Source organism: Camelus ferus, chromosome 28 (assembly GCF_009834535.1).
Source record: "Camelus ferus isolate YT-003-E chromosome 28, BCGSAC_Cfer_1.0, whole genome shotgun sequence".
Lineage (NCBI taxonomy): Eukaryota > Metazoa > Chordata > Mammalia > Artiodactyla > Camelidae > Camelus > Camelus ferus.
In genome coordinates this window covers 4,668,903-4,696,219 of record NC_045723.1, presented here as the reverse complement: position 1 = coordinate 4,696,219, position 27,317 = coordinate 4,668,903, and the positions used below count along the sequence as shown (strand labels likewise).

Below are 27,317 nucleotides of genomic sequence, written 5' to 3'. Positions count from 1 at the left end.
ATAAAATTTCCGATGACTGGGGCATGGGAAAAAAAATCTTAAGCAATTTCCTAAGTTGATAATTCCAAATTTTTAGGTGTCTTTCGTGAGTAGGGAAGGCATGATATTAGAACTGTTCAGAATAAGTGAGACTCAGTGGAATTTAGGACAAGAGATGAAACAGAGAAGGTTCCATGGGGCTGGGCCTCAGCCTCTGATGAACACACATGCATGAAGATAGACCGTACACGCTAGGCCATTTTGAGGAGAAAGCATGACCACAAAGGCCAGTGTTTTAAGTTCTGTGGCCATTCATTCTCCATTTCCTCCATCTCCCTGGCCGAGTCTGGTGCAAAATGCGGGCAAGGATGGGAACCCCAGAAACGACATGGTAGCCAGACTGAGGAAGAAAGACAGTTCACAGAAGTCCCTGATAATTCAGTAATGACCTCGCATCTGAGCTGGAATGACCCTCTCAGGGGTCCTGTTCCTACGAGGAGCAGTACAGATGTCTCGGCCTTCTGTCCACCACATCCTTCTCTCACACAACCCAGCTTTGCCCCACACGCCGTGGGTGACATTAGTATTTTCATCGCACTCATGAGTGTGTCTAGCAAAAGGTACACTCTTAGTGACAGCACATGGACTTTTCCGGTGTGCAAATGCACACTGTCATCCGTTTGTACATTAAACGAGCCCACTTACAATGTTTAACACTACATAACTTTTATACGGTGATGAATCCCATTGATTTCATCTTAACCTCCGCCATCGAGGACATCTGAAGACCTGAAGTAGGTTGGTTCAATTAAAAAAAAACCAAAATGAAATCACCTTGGAAAAGATGCGTGTGTGTGTGTGCGCGCGCGCGTATTGTAAGACTTTAGAGTGACTGCTTTTGTTTTCTTTCCCCCCATTTATACAGACTTTTGTTCGGCTCTTAGATATAATACTAATAAACAGGAAGTTGAAAAAAAATGTGGTGCAATTGTTCTGAATGTTGTTTTTCTTGTAAGGCTCTGCGGGCTGCATCGCACCGGCCTATTCAAAGCAGTCCCTGTAGGTGGTGGTGTTAAAAAAGGAATGAAGCGGCTTGTCAACTGCAGCCTGACGGCAGCTGCCTGCCTGCCTCCCACCGAGGCCTCAGCCTTCAGGACCCGCGGGGCCCGCTCAGACGTTCCAGCAGTTTCCTCTTTATCTGCCCTAAACTGAGTGGTAGAATTTTTAGGATGTAAAAGTAAGGCCATTCTTACGGAAAATACATTTTTCTTCATTACACCTCATGCTGAGTCCATGAGAATATTTAATTTCTCTTGAATGTTCATTTTATGTGTGTGATGTGTGTTTATTTTTAAGACAGTTCGTTGGCTACGTCTCTGGTCTGTTGCTGTTTGAACAAGTGGTTAAGAAAAGCTGAATCTTTTTTTAAATTAATTAATTTATTAAAAAAAATCTTTATGGAAGTGTAGTTGATTTACAATATTAGTTTCAGGTGCACAGCAAAGTGATTCAGTTATACATATGCATACAGATATATTTTTTTCCTTTCAGATTCTTAAAGAAAATCTGAATCTTGTTCTCCTTTATTAAAAAGATTTAATCATCATAGCCATAGTGACTCAGTTTCACTGTCTGTAATGAGATGACAGGCAAGAACAGATACTCCTGAACGTAACCCTCCCCTCCGGACCCTCAGCAAGTCCTGTCCTGTGTGCACTGCAGTCTGGGAGCTCTGGCCTCTGGGGCAACTAGAAGGTAGACAGGGGACAGCTGGGCTGTGCGAATTCTTGGGGAACAGTTATCAGTCACAGTGTAAGGCCACCTCATTTGTTCCATCCCTGCACTTGAAGGGTTTCTCTGGTTTTCAAGGCCTCACGACTCTGTGTGAGGGTTTGTACAACCAGGCCCAGAGTTTTTGATCCTCTAGTCTTTGCTTTTTGCCCCCATGATGGTGTCTCCTCTTTGGATGTCCCATAGCAAGGGGTGCCAGGCTGGGAACAGGGGTGAAGAGTTGCAGGAAGGGAGAACCGAGGAAACAGGAATGCTAGGGAGTGGCAGGCAAGGTCCCGGGTCTGCCCAGAAGCCCTGATGGGGGCTTGGGGTCCGAGAGAGCCACCTCCCCCACAGAGGCACACAGAGTGCCCCTCCTCCCACCATCACGCAGGCTTTTCATTCACAGTCTCCTGGGCCTCGTCTCAGCTCCCCAGTCCCCGCTTGAGCCTCCGGCTGATGCCTGCAGCAGCCCACATTGCTGCCTCTGCCCTTCTGTCTTGTTTATTTTTGCACTTAGTACTAAGAGCAACTCAGTGTGAAAAACTGGAAGGAAAAGGTAGAGATGCAGTCCCAGGAGCGTGAGGCTGGGCAGAGGTGTGAGGGGGAAGTGCCCTGGGCGGGGACCTGCCACGGGGATCCCACAGGCTGGAACTCAGATGCCCTTTGAACAAACTCTGCTTGCTGTTAATGTCCAACATGCGAGAGCGTGAATGAGTGCCTTGCCTGTCACTCTGCACCTGGAGAAAAGCAAAGCCCAGGGCAGTGGGACTTCACCAATTAGGAATCCCATGAGGGCTTTTCTGGACTTTAGCTCTCTTTGGGGACGAACCAGGATGTGTGTAAGTGTGAGACATTCACCCAGTTCTGGGGAAAGTTTCCGGGAGGGAAAAGGTCTCCATGTTGAACTTGGTGTTTGAAGCACCTTTCAGGGCATAGCTACAAAGAAACCTGATTTTCACAGGATTAACCACGTTTCCTGTAGGAGGGCAGTGATCACTTTCTGGAGACAGCGATCAGTGGGTTTCTCTGACACGTTGCACATTTTAGGTTAAGTACGACAATATTCGGCACTCTCATGACTTTGTTTAACATTTTATTTTCTGTTCAGAGTCAAGAACTGTATCCACCTAGGTCAGCCCCTGGCAGTAAATGGAATGTTCCAGCAATGAAGCATCTAAATGCTTCCTGGACCAGACCCCCACCATCTCTGTGAACATAAACTGGATTAATCCAAAAGTCGAGTCAGGTTAAGATACTCTGTGAGAAGTGTTGGGCTCCTTTTGGACGTTTGGGCTCATGAATTATTGAGTCTTTTCTTAGATGACTGAGCTCGGTGGTTAGGGAGGAGATGGGTAATTTTTCTCTGCAATGCTGAGCATTTTCACTGATTTCAGTCTTACTCATTAGAAGATAATCTGCTCACCCACAGATGCCAAGGGTTCCAGAAAAGAACCACGCGACCTCCTTCTGTAGCGGGTTTAGACCTCTTTCCCCCTGCGCCACCTCCCCGCCACAAGCCCTGTGGCTTTTGCAGTCAAATGCAAGTTGACTGGCTCATTTGTGAGCAAGAGATATTTTCTGAAGCACTCTCGTCCCCACTCGATTACAATATTTGGTGGTGGTGGGATGTGTGTGAAATAAAACACCCACCCCAGAGTCCTGGGAAAGTCACCCGCCCTTGGACTCTGCCATCTGGACACGAAAGTTTGGACATCATTACCAAAAAATGCAGCCTTGCCGAACACCAGCTTGTCAGGGCCCTGTTGTGAAATTGCAGGGATTTCCACGACCGATGCTGTTAGTCATTTTAAAACATCAGTGCACTGAGCCCGATCAGCACATTTTTATTTTTGACATTTCATATTTTAGGAGGGATTGAAAACTAATTTGATCTGTTTCAGTTTGAAATTTCCCAAAGGTCATTTTTTACCAGCTTTAGACCCATGTCGATAGTACTTTCGTTTTAAACATAGTTATTTTCTTTCTGCGAAGTGATCACTCCTTGCTTGGTGTGTGGTCTATTCACTTGGTGATTTCAAAACCCTACAGTGCGACTAGGCTGGGTCACAGAGGCTGGCCCTGGTGTGGCCAGGTTGCTTTCTTGGCCCGTTTATCCGTCTGACTTTGCATCAAACAGCATACGACCGTCACAGGGTCAGCGTTAGATTTTGTCCCAGAGAAGGAGACGGTAGAGGACCTGCATGGTGTAATTTTAGAGCTTCAGTATTTGTTTGTTGGTCTGAAAGATCCATTCTCTTCTATAAAGATATATAAATATCTATTCTCTCTAAACTTTCCCTGAAAATAATTTAGAGAGCTTACCATTAATTGTGCCAAATCAGGAATTTACTTTTCTAGAAGATCTTTTCTCTTTTTCTTAGGAAGTCTATTAACAAATCTTCTTGGTTATTATAATATTTCATGTATATTTATATATTGTATGTTTTATATAGCTAACGTATATATACAAACAATCTGAGTCTCTTTTAAAGAGAGAAATACTGTTAGTTGATTCCCCTCCATTTCTTTTTAATATCAAAAAAGACACTGTTACAATAACCCCAACAGGAGAGAGTACAGAAATTAAAAGAAGTTGACATTTGCTGAGTTCTGAGTTAAAATGGAGCACTTAGCTTTCTTTTTTTTTCTTTTTATTATTAAAATAATTTTTTAATAATAAAAAATTATTAAAGCCTTAATTTTTTACACGACTTGAGGCCTTTTCAGATCTAAGGTAAATATAATTTCAAATTATATTTCAAGTGAGAACCTGTCAAATGGTCCCTCACACGTGTTACTGTTACTGTGGTACAGTAAACAGAGCTCTTTAACCAACAATTCACATACTAGGTCAGTGATTTTTACCTTCATATTCACCCACATTGCATGACATTAATATTTCATATTTGCTCACCTGTTCAATTAATAATTTAGGTGAGCTTACCTAGGAAATTTGTATTTCATATTTGCTTGCCTATGCAATTAAATTTTCTGTGACACTGCAGCTCCTCTCATAGGATACAAGTCAGGAAAATTAGCAAGATGCATGGGGTTCCTTGAACAAAATTAATGACACATGCTGGCCTCACCCACAGTTTTTGGTGTTAACAGATGAATTTTAAAAATAAAACTTGCCTTTTCTATCAACAAGAAAACCTTTTTCTTTTTCTCTCCTCCTTCCTTTTTTTTTTTTTTTTTTTTTTCTTCTGTTGGCTCTTTTATTTTTAACCACTAAATAATCAAGCTCAGCCATCCCATCTTCAGGGGAATTACTCACTGTATTTTCTGTTGGAATCCACGATACGTTTCCTGTTGTTTTGAGTAAGTTTACTCAGTGGTGAGAGCAGGCTCGTATACAGAGGACTCACCAGGGGCATGAGATAGCAGCCTGGTTTATTTTACTTCTGAAATGACTTTTAAAACAGCAGTTTTTAAAGTGTGTCTTTTACCAAATCAAAACAGCGTGTCCCTGGGGCTGCTCACTGGCTCCTCTCCCTGCATATAGACTTTATATGCAATTAGATGTTTGGACTCAACTTTCATTTTTCAAATCTGTGCAAGAATTGCTCATGACAGTGGCCCTAAAGACGGCTGCTCTGTTTTAATATAACTTAGATGTAGCAAGACAGAAAGAGGACAGTGTATCAAGTAAACTATAATCCTGTTTAATGCTAATGATGCTGAGGATAATTGTGAATATAAAAAATACTGTGTGATTGTACTTATATAAGATACCTAGGGTAGTCAAATTCAAAGAGAAAGAAAGTGTAAGAGAGGTTCCCAGGTGCTGGGCATCGGGAGAGATGGAGAGTTAAGATTTAAGATCTCTGTTTGGGATAATGCAAATTTCTAGAGATGGATAGTGGTGTTAGTTGTGCAAACTTGTGAATGTGCTTTAATGCCACAGAATTGTAAACTTAAAAACAGTGAAAATGGTAAATTTTATGTTATGTGTATTTTGCCACCATGAAACAAAACAAAACAAAACAAAACACCACATGTGCTTAGAAATAAGGCATCTGAATTACTATGTATAATAAAGTTAGATGCTGGATGTGATTTGCAAGGAATTATAGAAATTAAAGGGAAAAAAAAAATCTCAAATCTCAAGAGCCACCGTTGAGTGCAGACCTCTGGTTCTACAGATCCGGGAGCATGTACTGCCCCTGAGTGATGTCGGGAGCCCAGCCCAGGGCCCTTAGATGAGACTGCTGCCTCTCCCCAGAACAGCCATCCCTTCTCATTTGGGTAAACGTGCCGTTGATTAGATTAGCTCAGTGATAAAGACTTCCAGCTTGGACCTTTTAATCCTGCAGCCTTTAATATAGACGGTCCATGAGTTAGATGGGCCTGTCTCTGGGGGAAGGCTCCCAGACCAGAGGCTGGTTCCGCAGCCCCGTGACCTCAGAGTGCCAGGGGCTTTTATTTCATGGGAAAATCACGTTTGAAACCAGAGTGGCTCCTGGCGGCCGTCTGCAGCCGACTGGCTCTCCCTGAGCATAGACACTGCTGCTGTGTGAGTTTTGGGTTTGATAGGGCCCACCCATGCTCTCAAAAACCTTAATTTGTATTTAGTTTACATCTACCTTTCTCAAGTCTGCTTTTCTACCATCTTACCTAGGGAAGCCTATATTTGAGAATTACCTACGGGATGCTTGTAAGCGGATTTAAAGTCAGCTAAATCCTCATGAAACAAATTTCAATAACCACTCTCTGGCCTGGGGATAGCATGTCCCAAGGCTTTTCTATGATATGCCTTTATTTTTAACTCCAATACATAACCCGTGTCATCAAACAAGTTCTTGAGCCACATTTGATATTTAAAAAAAAAATTCCACTTTGTTGAAATTAACGTGAATTATAATTTCATTCCACATGAGCTGCTGTCTCATTTGCAGACCACTTAGCTACTTCCTGAGAGCTAACGCTGGCCCGGTGCAAGGTTTTATTGTAACACATTTGTGCCCAATGTCAGCATTAATAATTCTGGGTAGAGGCCGCAGCGGAATAAAGACCTTGCCTGAGCGAGGGACCACAAATGCCTGTCGTGTGAGACAGGCATCTCAGTGAAACGAGATCGTGACATACTTTTTCTTTCCAAATGAGGCAGCAACTACAACCAAAAAGCCAGCTTGCCTTTCGCTTTCTAAAATACGTCTTGCTGGAGGAAAATGGTTGTTCCCTCCTGTCCATCGCCCGTGTAGATGCCATTCAGAAAAATTCAGCACGAATGACAGTACTTCCAGTGGATTTGTGAGGGGCGATCACACACCTTCCCAATGTCGAGCCAGAAATATCACCTTTAATGTCAGGGTGGTTCTGGGCTGTTTCTGTGGTTTGTTTTGTCACTCAGCTAAGTGGGAATTTCAGGTGAAAGAATTTCTCCTAATCTGATGAGTGTTTTCCCGAGTCTGCGCCCCTTCAGAAATGGACCACACACACTCAGTTGGGAACACCTGAATGGAGGAATGAGGAAGGCGAGGAAGGAGCCCTCGGGCTGGAGGAGCATCACGGAGCACGGCCTGAGGGTGGAAGGCTCTCGAGAATTTAATACGTTGGTCTTGCCTACATGGAGCCTGGGTGGGAAAAGGACCAGAACTCATAGATGTGAAGGTGACTGATGCCCGGGAGATAAAAGAAGTGTTTAGCCTGGTAGGAAGGGTAACCAGAGTAATGGGGCGAAACCAAGAAAGGACGTCCTGGAATTTAATATTAGAAATTAACTTCCAAACAGGGGTGTGTCCGTCAGAGTGTGAAATGGGCTTATCAGGAAAAAAAACGGGGAGACTGAATCTGGCGACGTGGCAACGAAAGTTAGAAGGAAAAGCTGGAGAAAGAAGAATTGGCAAGTAGGATGTGTGCTGGTGGAGCATCAGACCCCAAAGGACGGTGTGGGTATTTCACAGACCCTCCCTCCAAGCAGCCAGGAAGCCAAGTCTACACCCGCAGATCTGCCCCTGGATTAGGAGCTGCTGGGGTAACCCCTCCATATTTCTGTTCCCGTAGCTGAGTTCTTTGTCACCGTGACACCACGGCATCCCAAACTTGGCTGCCAGTGTTCCTTTGAAAGCCTCTTTATTACTGTGAGGCGGTGTTACGGGGCCACAAGCACGAATTACGTGGACAGTCATAATGGGCGCACATTTTCTTTGATTTTATTACAAAATCTTTGGACTTTCCAAATAAATTGCAGGATTGTTGTTTATGTCGGAACATTTTCCATTCAAACGGTAGTTTATTAAAAGTGCCCAGAAATGCCCCTGAGTCATCTTGCTGGATTTATTCTGTCCCTGCAGGCAAGGAGATTTATTCCCATCGCAGGGGTTTCCAATATCATGTTTACAGTCTTGAGATAATTCCTCCTGGCTTCGTGTACTGACCTGCTTTTAAAATGCTCCTGTCATAATGCTAGGTAGGCAAAGTCATTTTTTTTATCACGAGGAAAGAGCCCCTTTCCCCAGCATGAAAGGATCGTGCTCCACAGAATAGTCATTCTGTGACCGGAGCCTTTATTTTCCTCTTTAATTTCTCCAATTGCTTTTTTAAAAACTGCATGGAATGAGTATGTGAATCAAAGAGGAGGCCCAGCTTCCTCCGGGTTCTCTCGGGAGGAGCCTCTGCGTCTGCGCTGATTCCCCCCCGCCCCTTTCCTTTCTTCCCAAACTTCTCTTCCTCCTCCTCTTTGTCCTCTTGATTTTTTTCTGGGTCCTCATCTTCTCTTTTCTCTGCATTTTTAAAAACAAAGGTACATAAGTTGCTTTAAAAAAAAAAACACAAGAAAAAAGTTATTTTTCTATTTTTCTTTTCTTTTTTTAAAATTTTATTTTATTGAGTTACAGTCAGTTTACAATGTTGTGTTAGTCTCCAGTGTCGAGCACAATTTTTCAGTTACACATGAACATACATATATTCATTGTCACATTCTTTTTCAAGATCTTGTATATATTTCCCTGTGCTATGCAGTATAATCTTGTTTATCTATTCTATATATGCCTGTCAGTATCTACAAATTTCCAACTCCCAGTCTGTCCCTTCCTCCCCTCCCCCTGGCAACCACAAGTTTGTATTCTCTGTCTATGAGTCTGTTTCTGTTTTGTATTTATGGTCATTTGTTCTATTTTTCTTTTAAAATAAAGATCTGAATGAAACTGTGAAACCATCCCTTAATATTTTCATCTATAGGAAGAAAAGAAAGCCAAGGGAAGCAGTGAGAAACAGAAACACAATTATTTTATTAATCTTTTTTTCTAATTGTAGAGTGACTCAAAGGGGATGCACTGCCCACCCGTGGGCCATTCGTGGTCTGTGTCACGGGGCCCCCGGGCAACGAGGTGGGTCAGAGCAGCAGTGGGAGGGGGGAAGGAATAGAAAAGCCACAATGGCCTGGGTGGTGTGGGGAGGGCAGTACCACCTGGGGCCCACCAGCCTTCTGAGTGAGTACAGCCTTCTGCTCCCCAAACTGGGGCCATGGGCCAAGCAGGAGGAGACCTTAGTTAAGGAGAAACAGTTCGAGGGCTCCCCTGGGAGAAGTCTTGTAAGCTGCCGGATGGTGGGATGGGCTTGCCCCTAAATATCACCTGCCCCTATGTCTGACCCCCACAATTTGCTCTGAAAAGAGGCCTGAAGTCCTGCCAGTAAAGTGTCATGAACACACGAGCTCCTCCAGGTGTGTTGTTGGCTCCTGGTCTGGGAGGCTGAGCCCAGCATCGTGCTGCCCGCAGTCCACCTCCCCGTCTCCCCGGGGAAGGGCAGAGGGCGGGTGGCAGCAGGGAAATGCAGTGCTGGGTGGTTCGAGGCGGGGTCGGAGCAGGCATGCGGTGGGAAGGTCCGTGGGGACCCTCAGGGACAAAGGAAGCCTAAAGTGCGCTTGCCCAAGCCTTGCCTTGCCCGGGGAAGGGAAAGAAAGCTGTGCTTGCTATTCCTGCTACACAGAGAGTTCCGCTCTCAGCTCCCAGACTTTGGCTGCTTCAACTAGCACTGTGCCGCCGCGAGGGAAGGAATGGGCCCAGAAGCCTCATGACCTGTGTGTGTGTGTGTGTGTGTGTGTGTGTGTGTGTGTGTGTGTGTGTGTGTGTGTGTGTGTGTGTGTCTTTAAATGTGTTTCCTTTTTATGAATGTGAAATGAACTACCTTGCTCATCATTTCCAAGTCTTTATGATGGCTGATATTCTTTGCTGTATCTCTAAGATCCCTAGGGAGGCATGGGCTTGGGGCCCACTTGGCATCCAGGCGTGGTGAATTCGAGTCACCCCAGCACAGGGACCTTGAAGACACACCGGACAAACCACCCTAGGGCTCAGTCAGACCCAAACTGGGAGCCAGCCCCTTGGCCTCAAACGCAATGCTGTGCCCTTTTCCTTTGGCCCTTAGGCCTCTGTGTGTTCTGCAGTACGAGACCTCCCCCAGTAACCCAGGCAGCACCTCCGAGACAGCCCTGGGCGGCCCTGGGCCACAGGTGTGGGGCTCAGGAGGCCCGGCCCCGATCCTCTCACTGTGATTTGTCTCAGCAGCCACTTCCCCGGGCCCTTCTGTCTATAAAACCTTCATCTGTTAAATCAACAAATAAACAGATGGATGGGGCTGAATTCCTTCCACCTTCCCCCCTGCTCATTTTGAAATTCAGATGACAGTGTATCTGTGAACAAGGAGCTGCTTTGCAAACCCAAAGGGGAGAAAATAAAGGTGCTGGGATAACCAATCTAGTAAGTTTCTCGTTTCTACGAGAAACACACCGCATTCCTTCCTTGGCATGAAAGCCTTTGCGTTCCCCACCACGCCCAAACCCGCTACCGCCCGAGGTGATTGCACCATAGACGGAGTGCAGTGGAGAGGTGGTTCCCCTGAGTCACCTGCCACCTCTCATCACGGCTGTCCTCTTGGTTCCCTTGATCTCTGTCCGCGAGAATCGTCAGCGGAACATTGGACTAGGCGTGCCGAGCACATCCTTGCCTTGATTATGAAGGCTCAGTACACCACAAACCCCCAACATAAATGTTATTTAATTGGATAAACAACCTTTGCGTAGTTTTTCTTTTCTGTTTTATTTCAAGGTTCTGCTGACACGGTTACCAGGGCGAGTTTTGAAAAGATTTTTATCTGAGTCTGCATGGCTGTGAAAGCTTTTGTCCTGGTGCGTACTAGTCACTTGGACAGACTGTGGAAGACGTGCATGAAGGCGCGAGTCTGTCAGTTAGTATCAGGGATATGGTTCTGAAAAGCTGTGTCCCCAGGATAATGCGGAGTCCAAGGCATGGCTGGGGCATCTGATAGAGTGAACGGCCTGATAAGCAGACAGCTGGCGCCGCTGTCCTCCCTCCCGCCCACGTCGAGTGGGTTTTCTTCATGATTTGACAGTGAGTAAGTCCCTCCATGTCCCCAGAGTGAGCTCGGCCACCTACAGAGCCAGCTCCATCCACCCCGATTCTCCCCGAAGGCAGGAAGGCTCGGCCCCTCTATAAGCAGCTCTGTTTAAAGGATGGAAACTGAGGCTCCTGGCGGTGCCACTGGGAGTGAGGAACCCTCTCCAGGCGGGAATGATGCGCCTAAGACTCAGATGTCTTCCTCTAGCTGAAACGCAAACACCCAGTACTGAAGACAGCATCCTCTTTGCTTTAGAAGTCTCCCCGTGCAGGAGATGGCAACCCACTTCTGAAACATGCGTGCTGTGTCCAGGGGGCTCCGGCCAGGGTGCTTGGTGCTGGAGAGGCAGGGTCAGCGGGCCCCGGGGTCTGTCCTGGAGAACTTGCGGTCCAGCCAGGCCCCTGGATCTTGATGGACCAACAACCTCTGTGGAAGGGGCTGTGGGGCGATGGCCACTGATTTAAACGGCAGTGAAGGCGGTGTGGTAAGACGGTCCTGGGCCAACCATCGTCTGCTGTCCTGTGCTGTCATCACAGGGGTTAACCGCCCTCCCCACAAAGCAGCGTCCTTCTCTCTAAACGAAGATAATGAGAGTGTCGGCCTGAGAAGTTTGGGCAGATTCAATCATTAACACAATGCACCTAAGACAGGACCTCAACCAGTGGTAGCTGTCAATCTTGCGCATCTCACGGGACCCAGTGGGGTCAATCCGGAAAGCGTCGTGAGTCCCCAGCTGGGAAGACAGCTTGTGCCACCCAACAGCGACATCCATCTGCCAAGCGTGGGCCCATCAGCAGGTTCTCACCTGGTGCCGTCTCTGAGCAAACCCCGAGCTGGGGGGGGACACAGGGCAAGCCTAATGGAGGCTGTCGCAACCCTGGGCACCCAGCTCCTCGAGGGGAGCCCAAAGCACGAGGCCCACGTGTTGCCTGGGGACAAAGTCCATCCTCCCAGAGAGAGGTAACAGGAGGTGCATTTCAAACCACAGACTGACATCTGGACTTCCATTTAGTGTGGGTCTAGAGAGAGAACGGCTCACTCCATCATCACCAGCTTTCGAGTCACGGCCACCAGCAGGCGCCAGACCCTGGCCATCCCCACGGAAGGCACATAAGAGAGTGGAGAAGCCACGTCCCGGGAACTGGGGTTAGTGTGGGGATGGAGACGGGGCTTTGCTTCCCACTGGCAAGAAGCAAATGTAGATCATCAGTATCACTACAGTGTTATGCTTCCAGCAGAATCCAAATGAGGAATGACAATGGTTTCCAAGTTACTTCTGGAAATAAATTGTGGGTAAATAGCATCGACTTGAAGCCTGGAAACCCAATTTCCTTTGGCTTGTGTTTCTAAATGCTCTGACGATGCGGTTTGCTTCTCTCTAAGAAAAGAAAAAAGTAAATAAGGGCTGCTGTCTGCCGTCCAGTGGAGTGAGGTCCACAGCCAAGCTGTTCTAATCGCCCACAGTCACCTGGGGCGCGACGGGTGGTGACAAGGACCGACTTTTGGTACGGACGTGAGATCCATCCCAGAGGCACCAAACGTTGAGAGGAAGAAAAAGACACATTTCAGCACGGAGCGGATGTTGGCATCCTTCTGGGGGAAAATAGAAATGAGGATGTTTTTAAGGGTTATTTCTACTTTGTCACCAAAGGGAGATGTTTGTGCTCGCTCATCGCAAGTGCGGATGGCTGCTACTGCTGTTCGAAACGATGAGGGCTCATTCCCTAGCAACAGGCAGCAGGAGAAAGAAAGCATTTTGCAAGAGTGTCGTCTAATAAACTTAGTGGGAACAGCGTCAACGACAAAAAAAAGCCCCAGAGGGAGGGACGCTGGAGGCAGAGCTTGCCTCCTCGTCTGTGCCCCTGGCCACAGGCAGGTGGGAAGGAGGCCCTGCCCGTGTGGGGATCCCTGTGCCCTGCTGAAATGTTTGGAGGATTTCACAGCTTCTCTTACAGGCTTGCGTCGCCATTCTGAGGTGCTTTTGTGCTGTATTACAACTCTCTTTTCTTTATTTGTCCTTTTCAAAACCAACCCACAAAGCAAATTTGCAGATCAGCTGTCCCTAGGACTTGTGTGTGCTGGCTCAGAACTTCAGTCTGGTGTTCAAAGGATCAGGGGCCTCTCAGAATCTAGAAACAGTGCCCCCTGGGTTTCGGGGAGAGTGAGACCCCTTTATCCCACCCCTCCCTGGAGACCAGCTCTCCTGGTATTTGGGCACTGGCTGTTGTAACTTCTCAAATGAATGCCACAGCATAGGCAGAGAGGAGAGGGCTCTTACTACATGAAGTCCAGGTGCCTTGGAGTTTATAAAAGAAATCAAATTGCTGTTTCCGGCTAGTAGGACAGTTGCAGATCAGATAATAGGTCGCCACCATTACCGTCTTGTGCCCGTGCCCCGGGCCCCTGGGCTGCTTCCTTTCTGAGCTGCTCTTTCGGAGCCCTCAGCGGGGATTTCCTCCGGCCTGGCTTTCCTGGGGCTGAACAGCAACTTTTATGGCCAGATTTTATGCTACATTTTCTTTTTAAACTAAATGATTAACAATGAAAGAGGTGGGTTTGGGGAGAAGCCCTTTTTAAAGCAAACTATGCAAAGTAATTGGCGAGCAGTGCAGGTTTAGGAAACACTTTTTTTCCCCCTGTAACCCTTTGCAAACTATGTTGCTAAGTGCATGTGAACCCCTGCATGATAGATACCCCGGGGCTGGTACCCCTTGACCTCCACGATGTGAATTAAGGGAGAAGGGTCTTAAGGCATTGAGTTCTTATTTGAATGTACACTTTTGTCACATAACAACAACGACCATTTCCCTTTCTGTTTGCAAGATCTGTGCGGTCCCAGGCATGAGGTTCTGTGGTTCAGGGGTGCTGTTGGCTGCAGATTTCACTTGGGTCTGCTATGGTTTGCCTTAAGCTTAATTTGTCTTACAGCTTAATTTCCATTTCCAACAAATTAGGCCAGATGAAAAGTGACCTTTGGAAAAGAGTGAATGAGTGACTAATACAATCTTCAGACATCTTTCTTGTGATACTTAAATGGTGGTGATTCACTAACCCATCTCTCTCGATAAAGTATAAAAAGCATTCATTCTTGGTCACTCAACAAATTGGCAAAACTACCAAACCACATTCCTGGTTGAAGATGGCTGGAGGCTGGTGTTTCCCTGGGGTATTCTGTGGGTCCTTTGATAGGACTTTTACTGAGACAATTTTCAAAATTGTAAAACTTTTGGTGTCACTCTGGGTTTTCCTCACCGTGGACAATTTTTAGTGTTAAGGGTGGGGCAGCCAGCATCTTATCAGAATGTTCTTTCCAAGACATGAAGTAGGAGGCTCAGAGGTGCAGATCCTTCTCTATTTTAGGAAACGCTATGCTTTTCAACAAGCCTGTCCCTCGGTGCTCTGATCACTGTGGTTTGCTCACCTCTGTCACCCTCCCTGTGACTCGGTGTGAAAGCGGGCTTCAATTCCACTTGGTCACCCACGGCTCCACTTTCTTTTCAGTGGATCTTAAGTCAGGAAGTGAGAAGACAGAGGATTTGCGTTCGGTAAATACAAGTTCGGTCTTTTCAGATTTCTAGGCTGGGAATCAACAAAACAAGACCTGCTCACAGAAGTGGTTACATCTCAACTAAGTATAGACTGGAGATAAATCTGACAACCTGTGACATCTTTAAATGTCAAATCCACCACCCAGCACAGATGACATCGTACCTAATGATCGAACTCCCTTTAAAATATACTTCATGTAAATACATTTTTTGTGAAACCACAAGCTGTTTCTCTCAGTTTTGTTTTCAGCTGGCTTTGATAAAGAGATTGGTTGGCACCCTACAGCTAATTAAACAGTTTTCAAGCCAACTTCAATGAAAGGGTTTAGACTCAAAAATATACTATATTCTTCATGGTCCAGGAGTATTCATGATGCTTTTTAACTGTGCTAACAGACCCTGTCAGAGGAGAATTATTTAGCTCACACCTGAGGTTACAGCCCAGATTACCCTCTTTCTGATGGTACAGATCCAATATCTCATCTCTGTCACCTCACTATGTCTCTAACACAGTGGGTTGAATTCATACTAACAAGAAATGTTTCTGTGTTCACTGAGAGATATTAGTATTTAAGATATGACACATTTCTTCTACTTGATACATATTTCATTTGGGGACTAGAAAGCCACTTGCTTTTTCTTTGTGGAAAATAGAAAATGAAATATGAGACACCTTTGTTTCCAGGGCCAGGATTCTGAGCTGAGCATTTCTCTCCCTTGTCTGTCTGGCTTTTTTATTTTATTTTTTCCAGTTGCAGTTATTTCTAGACTCTGGGAAATCATTACTTGCTTTAAAGGAAAAAAATTGCTTGGTTTTCTAATTTTAATTTTACAGTGTAAACCTGTCCTAACCCTTAAAGCCAGACTGCTCTAACAAAATTGTTGTCACATTATACATGATAGATTGGCTTTCAGTAAAAAAGGTATATCTAATAATTGGGGGGAAAAACTCTTACTGACCCTTAAGAATGCCTCTCAATATGACAATGGTATTGTAAAATCTTGGTGTTAACAAATGCATTTTGTGAAGTAAAAAAAAAAAAAAAAGAAAAGAATGAGTTAGCTAGTTGCAGGTGAAGTAATGGTGCTGACATTTTTAATATGGAAGAATTCACATTTTCATTTATACGCTTGCCCAAAAAAAGTGGGAATTTTTTTTTTAATGCTTTGAATATTTCTTCAATGAAAGCTTCTGTCCTGTGCCGCTCTGCTCAGAAGAAATTCCCGGGTTCCACACACAACGGAGGGTGAACTTGAATTTGTTCCGTGAGCCTGGCCTTTTCAGTTGTGGTAAAACAGAGTTAAAATGACAACGGTTCTGAAGAAAGTGCTTCAAGACCATGTCGTGTTTCACTCTTTCCAGATGACTAAAATCACCATCATTTCCCAAGGCTTACGTCGGGGGAGGGGGCTATGTGTGGTTTAAGAGCAGCAAATGTTAGCTCAGGTCAGGGTTTCTCTGAATGTGAATGTTCGGTGATGCTGGTTGAGGGTGAGGGCAGATATCTGGGGTGAGATATTCATACAGAAAATGCCTTAAAGTAACCAATTCAGGTGATTACCAGAGGCTTCTCATTCCCTCTCACCTTTCAATGCAGGGCTCATTCAAGGTTTTTTTTGGTTTGTTCTTAAACGCAGTTTTCTGACGCAAGTCGCTGCTTGCTTTAAAGTGTCAAAAACAGTCCCATAATATTGAAAGAGCTGGAACACAAAGCATGAATTGTAAATTCTGAATCACACGTTTTAAATCTGCTGTTGAGCAGCCTAACACATTCTCTTGAACAGAAGATGTTATTCCATTGATACTGTCGCTGGTTCAAGTTTCCCGAAAGCCTTGCCTGCCTCTTCCAGAGGATGCTTAAAATTCACCCCAAATGTGTCCATCCTGCCCCAGGATTTAAAATGCCTCCTGTTAAATTTTCTGTCCATCAGGGTGTATTTTTCAGTGTTCTTCCTGACTTGTGTTGTTTGTTTTTAGTTCTTTTCACTGTTTATCTGCTGCTCTGTGTTTTAAGAAGAAATTCACTTTCAGAAGCAATAATGTCTTCTTCTCTGGGAGGTTTACTTTCTTTATTACCTTAAGAATCTTCAAGTATGACTTGATTAGGAGAATTCATATCTGAGCAAAGAATGTAGGGGGGAAAGAATGAATTAATTTTTCAATTGTTTGAAATCAGGGGAATGCTGGGCTGTATCTGTTGGTGTTTTTTGTTTTGTTTTGTTTTGTTTCAAATTTTTCCTCCATTTAATCAGGCAAAGCACTGAGCAGTATTTCTTTCTACTATAGATGTTAAAAACAGCTTGGCTCTTCTGAATGTAAATAGCAAGGACTGAAGCTCTGACTGCTTGAAAAATCTAGAAATGTCTGCAGATTGTTGTGAACAATTCTGTCTCTTTATGGAGAGTTGTTTGGGCTTTTTAGAAACTCATTAAATTGATTTTGAGTGCCTGAGTGTTATCAGGAAAAGGAGCTTTAAAAAATGGTTTCAGAATGTGTCATTTTCTCCTTGGTTTAATCTGAGATAGTGTGTGGGCATGCTGGTATTTTGAAAGGCTAAAAATGTATGTATTGCTGTACCTCCAAATAGGAGTTAGGACTGTAAACCGAGAAGAGTTTTCTTGAGTTTTCTGTCTGAAATTCTGCTTTTCTTCCAAGAAGTAATTCTTAGGGTTTTTTTTTTTTTCTTTAACGAGGATTCTTTCATCCTTTTTTCATTTTCAATTTGTTGTTGGAATCAAGCAAAAACAAATTTTGAAAAGCCAGGTCAGCTTTCTATCATTTTGATCTTAGTATTTAATGTTTCATAAAACAAAAACCCTGTGTTTTCATTTTAACTAGTTTCATTATTTTTTTTTTAATGAAATGATTTGTGGTACAAGACTGCTATTTGGTTTCAATATTAATGTAGAAGATGAACAACGTGGGTGTCATTTATTTTCAGTAGTAAATAACTGCTAAACCGATTCTTCCCTGCCTTAGCATCATTCAGTTGACTCCTTTAGAGTTTTGCCCTGCATGTTCAAACCGTATTTGATGTGTGTGTGTGTAAAATAAAAATTACATGTTGGGTCCTTAAAAGCACTTTTCTTGGTGTCATGTGGTCAGAACCAGGGAATGTTATGTAGTTGGTTTCAAAATCCCATCAGTGGGTTAATCATTAATTATTCTTTTTTTCCAGGAAACTCTGCTTAGGTTGTTTCAGAATTTGAATTTGCTAGAATTCTTTTTTTAATCTCTTACGTGTGTGTGTCATTTTAACCTTAAAAAGGGGTTAACTTAACAAGAATAGGTACCTTTTCTGTTTGTATTGTGGCTTCTTCAATTTCTCATAAACTATTTGGTAGCTAAAATGTTGAAAGCAGTTTGGGAACAAAATGTCTGCTTAAACCATGACAAAATTGGCCACAATTTGCCGATTGGGCTGATAACAAAAGCCAGCAACACAAAATAGGTAGAAAAACAGTTTGTTCGGTGGTGTGAGACCACTGACGATTTTTTGCATGTTATTTTTTTTTTTTCATTCTGATGTTTATGTTGTGCTGAGAGAACGTGGAGAGAGCTTTTTGCTTCCCCTAGATTTTGATTAACCATTTCATCTAGTGTATTTCTTTTCAAACTTCAGGAAAACAAGCTGCTCACCTGGCTTCTGAGACACACTGGAGTTAAAATCCAGCTTTGCACCTAAACCCCATGTTTCATCCGGGTCCCACCTGGTTGTAAATATCCCAAAGGCCATAATTTGATCTTTTCCAGCAGCACTTAAATTCCCTTTGTTTCCCCTCAAGACTTCAGCATTGAAATATATGGCTGTCACTACAGTTTTTGCAAGTGTAAAACAAAAATTACAGTTGGCAGTTTAAAAAAAGTTCTGCACTGGAGCATACAAAAAGCTGACAAAAGTCTTAACAACTTGGAGTACATATTGCCTCTCTTGTGGTCTTTACAGACTGTACACGAATGTTAATGTTTTACACGAGACAATACATTTTTTTAGGTGCTAGAACGAGACAGAAGCATCCTCTCTCCTCTCTGCTGTTTTGAGTTCCCATGCCTTCAGTGTGTGTCTGATGGTCTTTTTTTTTTTTTTTTTTTTTTTGTCTTAAAAATCAGATACTCCAGGGCAATAATTAGGATGAGGTTATGTTTCTACTTATCTAATCTTTGTTTTCACAAATAAATACAAATAACTCAAACTGAAACTTGATGGCTTTGCTGATAATAAATAGCAGCCACGGGGAAATTTTCTTCATTTTAATGTTCTTTCACAACCCACATTCAGTTTCGGTAGGAAAATTATTAACCTTTTCAGCAGCATGCTACAACACAGGTTCACAGTAGACTCCTGAGTATGATTTGCAGGTTTTGGTTCTATTTTGAGATTTTTTTTTTGGTGTGCAGAGTTTTTTCTTTTTCTTTCTTTCTGTCTTTCTTTCTTTCTAGATGACCAATGGCTTTCTTTGACAGCGACAGTCACAACTTGGAGTCCTTTCGTTGGTATCTTTTCCGTGTGTGTCCATTTTACAGGGTTTGTGTCTGTTTTTTATTACGGGGAGGGGAAAATTCCTGTTTCCTGTTCTCCTACCGTTTCGTGCCGTGAAAGAGGAAATGTTCTCTCGTCTCGTCATTTTTTCTCATTTGAATTCTTGGGTGGACAACGTGAGTCCCATTTTTGAAAAAGCCACTGGAGTCACATTTGGGGGACGGGGGGCAGATGGCTCTGGGTTAGACGTCTGACTTGACTCCTGTCTGCCTTGGATGGTGTCCCGTCTGCCCATCAGACCAAAGCCAGTCAGGCCGGTTTGGGCTTGTTGTCCTGAAGGTCTACACAGCCACCGGCTTGGATGGAAGGCCTGGGACGGTGGGGTGTCCCTAGCTGAGTGCTGTTGACCCTAGAAGGGGCGTGGGGGGCGAAGGGGGCGAAGATCATGGTCTGGGAACTCCTGTGTCTTCACCTGAAACACACAAGAGGGTGGAACGTGGGGCAGAGAGGCGGGTGCGTGGGACGGTCTCGGAGGGCAGTTTCCATTTTAGGTGTCTTCTTCCCCAGGTCTGGCAGCGACAGCCACACCTGCCGGGGCGCCGTCCCACCGCACGCACTGCCCTGCGTCTGGCCAGGCTGTGCCTCGCCACTCACGGTCCCTTTCCTTGCTTCACCCCGGCTGTTCGTAAGTCCCCACCCTCCGTGACCCCGTTCCCAGCCGGCTCCCAGCACCCCTGCAAGGTGGGAAATGGACCAAGGAGCCCTCGTTTCATGTGCAACCAGTGTGCACACTTCCAGTGCTGCCCCACTCAGTGTCTTAGCCTGGGTCTGTTTTTCTTTTCTTTCTCATACTTCCTGTATGAGGTTAGTTTTTTTTTTTTTTTTAATGATAAACAAACTATTTTTTAAACTTTTTTTTTTTTGGCCTGGTCGTGGGTTGCCTCCTACCTGTCTGGTTGTGAGCATTTGGTGGGTGCTCCCCACCTGTGCACTATGGAGTGTCAGTGTGAGCATAGGTCCCCAGAGCAGAGCGGGCTCTGCTCCCACCTGTCCTCCCAGGGTGGCGGTGAGGGGGCTCAAGCTGGTGAAGACATTTGCTCTTCTCCTGTTGGAGAGAAATACCAGTAGGCATCATGGCTTAAGAATTCTCCTCGGGCAAGGAGGGCGGGGGAGAGGGAGGCTCCGGCGTGGGAGGGTGAGGCTTGGCCGGGAAAGAAATGTGATGACGAGGGGGAAGTCCCTGGTGAAGGTGTCGTGTCCCACAGTGCTCAGCCCCATGTGGTACAGACGAGCAGCATCTGGAAAAGGGGATTAAGGGGTGAACCGTGCTGCTGTCTCTGCCCTGGTCACCCCAGCAACTTGTCAAGAGTCTCGGATGGCTTCTGAGCTGCTTGCTCTTTCCTCCCACCGCGGGATCTCGGGAGAGAGCCAGCCAGCAAGGAGCTTGGGTACAGTTGACCAAACTGAGAACTCAGTAGACGGCCAACCTGCAGTCAGTCACCAAGGTCACAAGGACTGAGCCTGTGGTCCACGTATCACTCACCCCTGGGGATGCTTGGGTGTGTGTCTGAGTCACCCAGGGGCTTGTGAAAACAGACATCCCTGTGCCTTATCTCCAGAGTTTCCAATTTAGAAAGTCTGGGGCAGGGCCGAAACTTTGCATTTCTGAAAATTCTCAGATGGTGCTACTGGTCCAGAGACCCAGGCTGAGAACCACCGGTTTGGGCCATGGGCCACAGGTGGCTGGAACACCTAAAAGACCACAGTCTAGTGGAGCCTGCAGGTTGTCTCCATTTTCCCTCTGATGCTGAGTTTCACTTCATGGGTCTAGTCTGACCTTTGAGGTAGAACCAGCCTTCCAGAAGGCCCTTTGCATCTCTCAGGAACTGCATAGCAATGATTCCTGTAATTCTGACCTTTCACAATGTCAACCAGACTAGAGATCTGCTAAAATGTTTTTGAAGTTTAGTTCTTTGAAAAGTGGATTTTATCTTATGGATAGAGAAAGTGGCCAAGGTGAGGGGGATGGCAGAACTGGACCAGGAAAAGATCCAGTGAGCCTCAGCCCTTGGGTTGCCCAGCCTTAACTCCATTTCCACCTTTAGTATAAACAAAGGGAAGTATTTAATGGGTCCCTCTCTGTACCGAAAGGTGGGTGAACTTATCTGAATCCCCTGTGAGCCCCAGCTCATCCCAGAAGGTGGCAGAGCATCAGGGTCAGGACACTGGACAGGGAGCTTGGCGTCGCCAGGTACCAGCAGGTTGTTGAACTCCCCCTGCCTCCCAGGTGAGAGAGATGCTTGTTAGCTGTGACCTGCGAGGGCTGATGCCTCAGGAAGAGCACACCTCGGGAGCAGGAGCTGGCAGCTGGGATGAGCTCCACAAATGGTGGCCAAGAGGACCTGGCCATGTTCGGGGCAGCCCCAGGGCAGGCTCGCACTCTGCTGCCGGGGTGCAAAGGGCGAGTCTTTCTGGACTACGGGTAGGTCTGTAGTGGAACACTTCGCAAAACCTGCTTCTCAGGGGAGATCCCCTCAGGAAAGGTTCTGAGTCTGCCTGGGGTTCTGTGGCTTTAGTTCTAAGAATGGGAGCCCCCCCCCAACACTCAGAAACAAGGGAAGGGGCCCCCCCCACAAGGGTGGCTCCTCTCTCCCCTGCCCTGACATCTCTAGCAGCACAAAAGCCTAATAATTTACACACAGGACCAATATCACTTTTTCCTAAAATTAGTCTGTGATAAGCAATGACGTTTTCTGAGCACGTCCCTTGTAAGTTTCTGAGAAATAAAAACAGAGGACTTTTGAAACTTAGCACTGTGGTGTTGCCAAGCCCATGCCCTACCTTCCTGGCAACTGTTTCAAAATCTCAAGAAGTTGGTTTCCAATCCTGTCCAAATCCAGTGTGAGTCAACACGCACAGGATGTGAGCGCCTGGCCTGTCCTTTTCCCAAGCGTTGACGGAGACCTTGGTGCAGAGAAGGTTCTCATGGGTGGCTGGGGGCTCAGCTTTGGCCTTTTAGTGAGGAGTTACTGGCAGTGCCATGGATGTTACAGCAAATTGAAATTTGTGGTCTTGGCTTCCCCCACTGCCCTGGTACTTCCTGCCTGGGACATAGACGCTTGGATGGAATTGAGAAGATATGTCAGACCGGTGACCCATCCAGTCTGGGGCTGGGCATCTGAGCCACTGTCTCTCCCTTCCTCCATTTCCCATGCACGGAGCCTTTCCTCTGCCAGGGACAGAAAGGGCCTAGAAGCTGGCTCGGGGCGCATCCAGAGGATTGGCTGGGCTACCTTTTAGGTCTTGGATGGGGACTTGCGTTCACCATGTGATGTATGTGACCCCGAGGCCCTCCCTCAGATCCCAGGGGAAGCAAAGCTGGGTACCCACAGTGGGGAGACCTAATGAAGACCCCCTAAATGCTAGAGACCTGCAGTAACAGGATAACACAACCAAGCTGGGAGTAAGAATAAGGGAGTATCATGTGACCGGAAGCTTCTCTAAGAATGTCCTAACTTGGGGAAGGTATTGGTGGTCTCCACCCCCTCCCAGTGAACTCTGACAAATGGGAAGCTATGTGTGCCATCAGCTCTGAATTAGGGGCAAATCTTTTAAAGTTCCTGGATGCGCCATCTTGGGTTCAATGATAATTAGAGAGCCAGGCCAATAGGGAGTCACTGGAGATTTGACTTACCCATGCAAAAGCTCCCACACGAGCTAGCTCAGGTTTTACAGTAGGAAGCTGAAATTCAGAGTCTAAGGTTGAAGGTGGGAGAGACCCAGGTCTTGGTCTCAGCGATGTCTTTTCCAATGTGACCATTGGAAGACTGCCAACTTCCTGGCTCTGTGTGCCTGTAAAATGAAGGTTGACCAGATGATCCTTCCGGCCCCATCACCTCTCACTCTGCGATTTTGGTCCAGGTCCACGTGGTTGAGCGGTCCATCCTGAATCCTGCCTGGGCTCTTGCACTTTGGTTTTTCCTCCCACTCAGAAGGAAGGTAACTGGAGAGGAATGCACGTTCCTAAGCTGCATCTCTATTTCATACTAGAGGAACCAGGTTTCCCCTTCCACCCATGTCAACCACTGATGCATTTCTTAGTTCCTGTTTCTCTTCGCCCACCCAGGAAGGCACTGCGTATGAAATCTTGGGCCCAGATTTGGATATTAAGTCATTAGAAAATGCTAGCTCATAGGAAACAAATCAGGAAGCTGGTTTTCCCAAAAGGCTCACCTGGGCAGTCTTATCCCCAGAACGTTAGCTACCACACAGTCCAGCGTCATCACCTCTCAGGAAGCCTGGCATGGCACTGCCACTGGTATACGAGACCTCTGAGAAAAAAAATAAAGGCTGCAGGAGTTTGTGTGAATCAGCTAAGTTCTATGTGCAGGGCATTAGGGGAAAGACATTGAGGAAAAGCAAGACAGAGTCTCAAGAAGCAAACACAGACTGCCACAACTGCTGCGTGAGTGTCGGGGCAGCAAGGACTCTGAGTCTAAGACAAGCTTTGCTCTCTACTGCCCAGTGGAACCCTGCTGGCAAAGGGTCCTGTGTGAGAGGGCTTCGGTTCCAGATATATTTGTGAAGCACACGAGAACCTAATTTAAGCAGCTTTCTTTATTTCCTAACTTCTCGGGTTTCCTGCGTGCTACTGCACATTGTGAATGACTCCCGGAAGGATGGATTTTTTCCAAAATCAGTGCAGCCTCCCACCCCAGCCTTTTTGCAAATAATTTTGCGCCATTAACAAAAATCAGGAAATGGGGAGGGACAGGGACAGCTGGCTTTCCCGGTGAATGGAAAGTGGCCCTGCTTCTCCAGTCCTCTCTTCCTCCTCCAAGTGTCTGAGCAGCAAATTTAAAGCACAAAGCTGGCTTGTGGGGCTATGGCCTCTGGGCGAGGTGGTGCCATTTGTATTTCTAAATCAGCCTGTGCCTCGGTTGGTTTGTCTTTGGAAGTATCCCTTCACTTGTTTGGGAGAACTGAGAGTGAGCTTCCGCAAACGATGTGCTGCTTGGCACCCAAGTCATACTGGCCCCAACGGCAAAGCCGTTTTGAGTAGAATCAAACTCTTTGGAGCTGTTCTCAGTGCTGCGCTGTCCCCAGGGCCTTTGCTTGAGCCAGGGCTTCCTCTTCCCGTCTTTTCTCTTCCTCCGCTTTGCTGAGGCTGCCAGGCACAAGCTTGTCTGCTCACCATGCTTTGATACCAACTCTCCCGGATGGGAAGAGGGAAGGGGATCAAAGATTCGGCAAACACCAGGGTTGTCCTGAAAGTCCTGTGTGACTGACTTTTCAGCTAGACCAACCGGAGCACGTAGGGGAAGGCCTCAGTGTACCCCAGGCTTAGACCCGGACCCAGAGGGTCAGACCTGACTTCAGGTTTTCAGTAAACAGGCAGTGGGCTTCTGGGAACACCTGCCTTTACAGTCTCTTCTGAATTATTTTTAAACAGACGCCCTGCCCTCCGCCCCCCATCACACCGCAGTTTTGTTGATTATCACTATTTGAATAGATGCTGATAAATCTGATTCCCCGGCTCATTGCGGCATTTACGATCTGTCTTTCCCTTTTCGGTTTCCATGTACTGGAATGACTGTGTCTCAATGCGGTTGGCAGTGACCTGTGTTTTTCATGCATGTTTTTGTTTCAGAATAACTGGGAGATGAAACAGGAAGCCCTATGACACACTTGCTCGAAAATGACACAGGCACAGAAAAATCAGGACTCAGCCCCCTCCAGCGTCTCTACCTGCTGCCCTCAGCCGGAGTGCGGGGGATGGGCTGGCCCTGGGACCTGATGCCAACAGCCGTGGACTCCAAGGGCCTCTGTATCACTATGATGCGTCTGCGATATTGTGGTCACGGTCTAGTCTGGTCTGTTTCCTATTTATCTGGCCAGTCAACGTGTGTCTTAATCCCCTTCCCCTCATTAAAAGCATAAATAAAGAACAATGGATTGTTTGCTTATTAGCTGTGTTCAGATAGTAATTAAGGCCACCAAAGAGCGTTTGAGATTCATTTCTATAGGACCACAAGTAAACACTGCCACAACCACACAGATCGTTATGACAGCTCTAGAAGTGTGTTAACTTGACTCTCTTATTACTCAGCCTTGCTTACCCTGACTTTCCTCTCTCTCTCTGGAGGACCTCTCTAGAGTGAGCACTGGCATGGTGACATTTGAGAACAACACTGGATGACATTTGGAAGTCTCTCCCCACACCCTCTCTGATCAGGACCTACAAATGGTGCCCCCAGATCATCACCAACCTAGAGCTTTCTCCTGGAGAACTCTGTCGTCTCAGCTACCTGCCTCCTTCCCTCCACACATTGGTCACCCACTCACTTTTTCAGTCCATAGAGGTTTCCTTAGGGCCCCCTGTGTGCCAGGTTCTGGAGACAAGGCCGTGGATGAGCTCAGCTCTGCCCCAGCCGTCCCAGCACCTGTAGCCTCCTGATGAGTGGGCATTGCTGGGCTTCACTCAAAAAGCGTAAGGGGTCCTGGGCAGGTCATGACAGACAGACAGCATGGTCATGTCCCTTAGATGCCCTGATTTTTTTAAATCCATGCTTCACATCTGAGCCCCTGGAATTGGCAACTAAACATTCTTTGAAATGAGTAAGTATCAGAGCATTCCTTCTGCAGAGTCCCACTCTCCTCCCCAACCCCTAGGAGGACAAATCCATGCTTCCGGGGTTGTCCCCAGGAGGCCATTAGTAGCTGCCTTCCAGCAGCTCCTGTCTGGCTTCACACTGAAGCTCAGCAGACGTGGAAGAATAACATAAAATGAACGTGTTGTGCTATTTCGCACATCTAAGGATTGATTTATCAGTGGACCATGATGATCAACTCAAAACTCCCTAATGCCCAGCACAGTGTATTTGCGATGTAAATCCGAGTCTCAGTTCAGGGGTCTCCAACTCAGGGGGGCACCTCTCTGACCACCTGTCCTGAGAGATCCCCCTACATTTATCCTGCTTGGTCATTTGTTAGCCGTCTGCCTGTCCCCTGCCTCCCCAGATTTCGGCTCTATAAAGGCAGGTTCTAGTCTATCTCACCCCTCAGTCTGTCCCCAGCACTTGGCACCCTGCTCGATAATTGTTGGATGAGGAAATTGTGAATCCATTTACGCTGATAAGCTAAGGAGGTCACTGGAGCAGCCCCAGAGAGGACCCGGGCATTCTGCCAGGACACCCCCAGCAGAAAAGGTTGCTTATGAACTATCCGCTCTCTGGGTGATCAGACTCTCATCTGAAACCAAGCTTTGCATTATTAATAAGTTAAACTGTGTTTGCTTACGTTCCCGAAGATCACAGGTGACCATGTAGTGGAGGGATGTGTCCTCAGTGGGGCGTCTGAGTACAGGGCTCCCATCCCGGCTCTGCCAGCCCTTGGCTCTGGCGGGCGAGTCACTGAACTTCCCTGGAGGCTAATTTCCTTGGCAGAACACTAGGAAGCCTCGGTGAAGTTATCCCAGAGATCGCACTCTGCCCTGAGATTCTCTTTTCCCACCTCTGCTGGCTCCCTTTCTCTGGGTTCTAGAAGAGGAGGAGGCAGTGCAAAAACGTATCTGATGCAGCAGAGACCCAGCCCCGGCGGGTGCTGGCAGCCCAGGCCCCGTGGCGGGACTGTGGACGTGCGTGGTGGGGGCACTTACACAGACCCGGGTGGTCAGGTCAACGGCCCTGAAGTCTGGCCAGACATTAGAGTTAACCAGGAGTTTTAAAAAACGCAAATGCCCAGGCTCCACCAGGACTACGCACACCAGAATTTAGGATGAAGGAGCAAACATCAGTATTTTTAAAACAATTCCTCACATAATTCCATTGTGTAGTCAAGGTTGAGAACTGCTGGTCTAGGTCTCTCTATTGTCCAATATGGTAGCTACCAGCCACTTCCCAAGAGTGTCTACTGAAAACTGAAAATGTGGCTGGTGTGACTGAGGAACTAAATTTTAAATTCCTTTTAATTTTAATTAATTGAAATGTAAATAAATATGGCCTTGACTTACGGCCGCTATATTGGACAGCACAGATAATGGAACACGTATATCGTCACAGAAAGTTCCAGCCGACAGCTCAGTCTAGGGGATCTCTGATGCCTGTAACTGCCAAGTGACATTACACTGACCCTGAAAGACTTTTAAGGTTGTTATTTGTGTATTTGTCACCTACCT

General features: G+C 46.3%; 1 long non-coding RNA gene across 1 annotated transcript in view; it reads left to right on the top strand.

The window, feature by feature from the left end:
• Nucleotides 1-25,092, top strand: part of LOC116660374 — a 56,785-nt gene extending 31,693 nt beyond the window's left edge. The window contains exon 2 of the long non-coding RNA XR_004315848.1: nt 24,792-25,092. This is a non-coding gene — a long non-coding RNA (uncharacterized LOC116660374). The remainder of the gene's footprint in view (nt 1-24,791) is intronic.
• Nucleotides 25,093-27,317: the final 2,225 nt, after the last annotated feature.